Genomic DNA, 6319 nt, shown 5'->3' with positions numbered 1-6319 from the left:
AGAGAAGAGCAGAAAGGTAGCCAGCCATGGACACATGGAGGGGGAGTGATTTGTAAGGGGGGAAGAGCAGTGAAGAACAGAGTAAGATGAGTAAGAGGGTAAGACAGTGCAAGCAGCCCCTTTTAGAGTATCAGGCTGTTGCTAGGCATTTGAGGGGTAGAGCATACCTGGCTGTTCCCACGTAGCTATGTTCTTTGAGCTTAGACAGAATACCAACATTCCCCAGTTTGGTTTAATTAAAAAAAAAATTCGTGGTGATGGTGAAGCAGGAATGGTCTTGTCGTAAACTCTTCTACTTCCTGCTTGCTTTGTGGTGACATGTCTCTAGGGAACCTAGAAAAATGGTATGCTGAAGATTGTACAGTCCTAGAGTTGGCTGTCTCCCTGTTGTCCATGGTCTGTGGAACCGTCTGAGGATAGGTCAGAAGGAACAGGTCCAATATAAGTGTCTGTGTCTGTGAGAGGAGATTGTAACATCTAGAGGTCTCATCTCTGGAGCTGTCCTGGGTGTAGTAAGTGCCTGGACTTGAAAAGATGCTGTAACACACATATATGTTTATTACAGGCAGGGAATAAGATTAAGTGCGTTTGGGAGAAAAGAAAACTTTTTCTTAGATGTACACTTGAAACCCAGAGGACTCCCACCCTTAGGAATAGGTAGTAAGTGGGATCTTTAGGCAGATGAACTTCTCTGAGTGGAGTCTTTGGTTCATAAGAGGTAGATCTGAGTATTTCCTGTAGCTTATAAAAGTTTACATTCTTTAAGATCTGCAGAGCAAGGGAGAAGCAAGTGTGTGCATTCACAGGGAGCTGGGAAACTGGTGTGCACAGCTGAGGCACTGTGCTTGGCTGGCAGTGTGAGCACGCTGGATCAAAGTCCTGGACAGAGAGAGGGAGAGCTTGCTTGTACAAGGTTGTTCGGGGCCACACATGCGTGGGAAAGCATTCTTCGCAGACAAGGTTCCTGAAGAATGGGGTTGGACCTGCTTTTCACAAGGCAGGAACTACAGCAATAAAGAAGGGAGAAGAGGGAGGCCTGCTAATGGGGCAAAAAGAGATACTGTTTTCTGGTTAGTATCAATTAGTCCAAAACATCCCAGGAAGTGGGGATAGGCATCGAAGACCTAGAGACCCATGTGTGAGAATAGGGATTAATTGCCCCGACCAGTGCAGTGCTGTGGGTAGACTTAGAGCCAGTGCTCCTGGGCCAGTGAGCATTCTATAGAGGTCTGGCCTGGCATTAATCTGTCTCAAAAAGAGAAAGTCTCACCCAAGGGAAAATGTTCAGAAAGAGGCTCAGTGAAAGGCTCTATCCCCAGAGGCAGCATGGGCAGCTCCAAGCTCACGAACGCTCCCCTGAAACCATGTGTACCCCATGGAAAGTCAAGCTCTGAGGTAAAGCTTACAGAGGTGGAGTAGGTACCTCTCACAAGCATGTGCTTGAAGAGGGCACTCTGCTTGGTGGGCAGCTATACGCAGGGCATCGTGGCGATGCGGAGGCCTGCTGGAGACGTGTAAGTCCTGAGTCCCCCCGCAGTCAGCAGGTGTTAGTGGTCTGATGGCTTACATGGTGTCGCAGCTGGTTTGATTTAATCCCTGTGATGCCCACAGAAGAGGCAGCAGAAGTAAAGGTAGGACTCAACATTAGGACGCTCAGCAGCAGTCTCGGGTCATGCGCACCGAAGAGGCTGGCACTGCAATTCTTGGGCAACGTGGCATTGTCTCGGGAGTCCATGGTTTTATCCATCTTCACCAAGGCTCCGTGCCCCGGGCCAGAGGTGGCCCAGGGTGGAATGGGGGCCCCTGCAGACAGCAGAGGCATGCGGTGAGGAAGAACTATACTCTGTCTCACGGAAGGCAGCAGTGTGGCGGGGGTGCCAGAGCATATGGGCTCATGGAGATGAAAGTCCTCACATGGTGCATCCGAGTCATGGCACCAATGTGAGGGTTCCTGGTTCAATCCCGTGATTCGGTTTAATGTTAGCATTTTGAATCTTGGCCGGTTCCTGGACAGAACACACCCACCCACCATGATTCCACGTGCAGAATGTTAATGAGAGAAGAGTAGAAGAGCAGAACGGCGGCCAGCCACGGGCATTCGGATGGTGTCGTGTGGAAGGGGGCAAGAGCAGTGAAGAATAAAGAGTAAGAGAAGTAAGAGAGGGTAAGACAGGGCAAGCGGCCCACATTTTTACTGTCGAGCACAGCTGGCTATCGCCAGGCAACTGTGGGACACAGCGTACCTGGTTTTACCAGGTAGCTGTGGGGGTAGAGCTTAGACAGAGTACCAATAATCATGGAAGGGCTCTGGGAAAGCTAAGGTCTGCAGCCTTGGTTGGGTAGTCAAAGATATTTGGCAGGAGATGGTGGAACAAGCCTCAAGTTTAGAGCAGGAGGAGACACAGAGGTAATGAACTGGTCAATCCCACCTGGAAAGCCTGACTTATCTTTGCATAGCAATTGTGCCTAGTAGGCAAATTATGAAGATTTTTTTTTAAGATTTGTTTCACGTGCATGCACGGTCCCTGTCACCAGACACACCAGAAGAGGGGGCTTCATATCCCATTACAGCTGGTTGTGAGCAGCCATGTGGTTGCTGGAAATTAAAAGTCAGAAACGCTGGAAGAGCAGTCAGTCCTCTTAACCTCTGTGCAATACCTCCAGCTCTGTGTCTTTTGTCCCCAGAGTCAAAGGGCTCAGAGGCAAGCTGGTGGCAAGAACCCCCAGAGCAGTGATGTGTAGAGAAAGAGGCCAGGTTAGGGTTGGCAGAGGACAATCCCATAACTAAGAATGGTGGAAGAAGAGGAAAGGCAGGAGGGGCTGGTATCATTGGCCTTAGGCCTGGGCTTAGGAGGTAATGATTGTAAAACTACAGGCAACATCAAGGGGCCTGTCAGCCTGAGTCCCCAGAGCAAACAATTAACGTTTTCCTTTTGGTCAGTCTGGACGTATGAAGCATTATTGTTTCTGATCTTAGACGTGTCTGCAGAAGAAAGTGTAGCTTAGGATCTGGCCACAGATCCCTCTTTCATTATCCCCAAAGAGGAATGTTGTTAAGTTAAGGACTGGTGGGTGCGGTTCCTTCCCCTCAGGGACAGTGGGAGTAATCTTGGGAAGAAGTGGATTCACTGCTCAAGCACTCATGGTCTATCCAGGTGTAGTAGATGGGGATCCCAAGGAAGAAATAAAACCTGCTAAAGGGGAGGAAGGGGATAGAATGGCTGAGTTATTTCCCTACATCAGGAGCAAGGCTGCTCCTGTGGCATGAACAGGAGCTTTTGGAAGCACTGGGAAACATGTGCTCTGGCACACAGGTCTATGATCAGAGACCCAGGTTGTCCAAATGCAGGAAGATACAGGAGCTGATGTTAGTTTACTTTCCCAAAAGTCTTGGGATCCAGATTGGCCACTTTAGATACAATTTATAGAAATTGCTTAATTACCATGAATAAGATGGTGCCTATGTGGACCCAGAAGGGAAAACAGAGAAATTGAGAAATTATGTGGCTGACATACCCATAAACTTATGGGGAAGGCATCTTTTACAAAAATGGGGTACTCAAATTGATATTGCCTCAATTCCAGGACAACAAATGAGAAAATGATATGGTAGTTGCTCCTTGGGAAGATATTGATACAGGTGACAGAGTACAAGGAACTAGACCAACCAATGTAAGGGTGTGTTGACAGGAGAAGTGAACTTAGTAATAGTATTAAGGGGATGTGGTTATGCTTACGTTTCTACAGGGATTGAAGAATATGGCTACCAATAGAACCTTATAAATTTTATATCTGACTAGGCAAATCGTCTTGTGAGCTGAGACAGTGTCTTCACCCAGCAAACAGCCCAGGTGACTCACAGACTGCCTCAGTTACTGGTTTCTCCTAACTGTGCATGCAAATCAACTTCAAAAGGGCTAGCACAGAAACTAGAAAGACAGATTGGCCAACAAATGCTTCAGCTGCCTTTTCTCAAACTAACCATCTTTTTCTCTTTGGGGCCCATTTAGGAATTCTTCACCCCAATTCAGCAGAAAGCAGTTTTCTGAAGATCGTCGCCCTAGTCCCTTAAGGTGGGGTGGATAGGTTTGGTCATTTGATGTGATACAATTGTGATCTAGGATGGAAGGTTATTATGAGTTATGATTAGAGATTGATAGACATTTAAAGTCATTTTGTTGGAATTTTGTTACATTAGAATTTGAAGGTTTTTTTCATTACGTTTTTAGAATTTTCAAATTTTTGTTTTACCATTACATTTGGAAAGCAATTGAAGGTTTTGTTTGCATTGTATTTTGATGGAAATTTAAATTGTTCTGACGTATTGTATATTGATAGAAACCTGAGGTTTTTTTTTTAAGTATTGTATATTGATAGAAAGGTAAGGTTTTGTTAAGTACTTGACTATACTATGCATGTGGCATTTATTGAAAATGTGATGGTTTTTACAATAGTTCCCAGTGTGTGTAGATTGCTCATGATAGTGAATAGGACAATTCTTAAACAAAAAGGGGTATATGAAGAGGAGACTTCTAGGTCTTTAAAAAGGTAATTTTGTCAAATGATTTGCTCAGGCACAGAGATGAAAGGATGTCTTAGTAAAGCAAACACGTCAGACTTTTCCTGAAGCAGACACAGGGGAAAGGCTGTTTGGATATAGCAGACACGTGAAAAGGCTCCTGATGAAGGAGTATAAATCTGACCCCACAGACTGTGGGAGATGAGCACTGAGCTTTGGTTTGCTCCACCTCGCCATTCTTCAGTAAAGATACCACATGTATTGGTTCCCCTTACATAGCGTGGTTGAGCTCAACCTGTGATAAAGCTGCCATGGAGAGAAGCTTGCCCAAGAACTGCTCGTGAGGGTCCTGCAGCAGCTTGTCACTTCTGTGGCCTGACCTCAGGTCGGTGGCCAGCCTGGTGGTTTCTTCAGGATTGAACTAAAGCTGCCTGGTGTTTTCTAACTGGAAGGACTGGGCTGTGGCTGCTGGTTCCTGCCTGTTTGCCTGCCTAGAGGACTGGTCTGCAGCTGCTGAGTCGTGTTTGGTGTTTGCTCTGGGACTGAACAACTGTCCAAGGAGAGGGAGCTTAATCCAGAGAACTACTGCTGAGCAGGTCCACTTCCCCACATCCTAATAACTTTTCTCTTCCACTACCCTTGCTCTGTGGTGGGCGAGAGGAGAGCTTAAAAGGAGGTTTCATAACATTTATGCCTACAGGTGGCACCCAAAGTGCCTTAGGCATAATGGGTAACTCTGCTTCTAATGTGATAGAGGGAACTGTAGATTCTGAGGGGTGAGCAATGTTCCTGAAGGAAGTAGGTGAAATGGCAGCTACATTGGCTGGGTGGTCTCCTACAGTGTTCCTGGAGAGGGTGTGTGGTTTTGCTCTGTAGTGTTCACATACCAGCTGAAAGTTTGGAGGGAAGGCCGAAAAGGTTCACTCAATTCTCTTTTGCTAAAAAAGATTACAGACTTGGCTATGCACTGAGAGTTTGGAACTAGAAGTTGAAATGGTTGGAAAGAAAAACAGGTCAAGGGGAGAACAAGGTTCAGGCTTGGTGAATGAGATTGGTAATGCACCCCATGATGAAAAGGGGAAAGAAATATATTGGAAGGGAAAGTGCCGCCCTGCCCTGCTCCCTGTGCTGTCACTACCAGGTGCCCAAATGCCTCAGGGAGACAAGGGGCTGGGAAGAGCAGGAGGCAGCACAGGCACAAAGGGTTAGTGTGTGAGTGAGTGCATTACTACAGGTTTTGTTTGGGCCTCTTGAGGCACCTGCATCCTTCCCAGTGTCTCTGCAGGGTGTGCCTGCTACTGATGCTATTGCTGCCACTGAGCTGACCTGGTGACTGATAGAAATGCTAGATTTAAAGCATTTTGAAGAATCTGTTGTTTTGTATCATTTACACTCTTCTTATGTTAATGAAACACTAAATAATTAGGCCACAGCATGAGGTGATCCCAGAAGATGGGAAGGGGTTGGTGTCAACTGGTCAACAATGACAATGGTTGTCAAGGCAGAGGCATATGAAGCTACAGAACCAGCCCTTGTGGATTTGGTTGCAGGACCTGGGGGGAAAATCCACCTCTTTTACTTTGTTACTATGTCATAGCTTATAGTAACAATTGGCTTGAAAGGTTGTTTTTCAAAATACCTTTGCATAAGAAAGACAGGGAAAGGTTTGCATTCTCCCTACCTAGTTCCAATAATAGCCCTAAAGAGAGAACTGCAAAGTTAGTCCAAAGGGAATCTTAAATAGTCCAACTTTGTCGTATTTTTGTGTAACAACCGTTCACAATTATTTGTAAGCAATCC

This window comes from Rattus norvegicus, chromosome 6, assembly GCF_021556685.1.
Source record: "Rattus norvegicus strain SHRSP/BbbUtx chromosome 6, alternate assembly SHRSP_T2T, whole genome shotgun sequence".
Taxonomy (NCBI): domain Eukaryota; kingdom Metazoa; phylum Chordata; class Mammalia; order Rodentia; family Muridae; genus Rattus; species Rattus norvegicus.
This window is presented reverse-complemented; position numbering follows the sequence as displayed.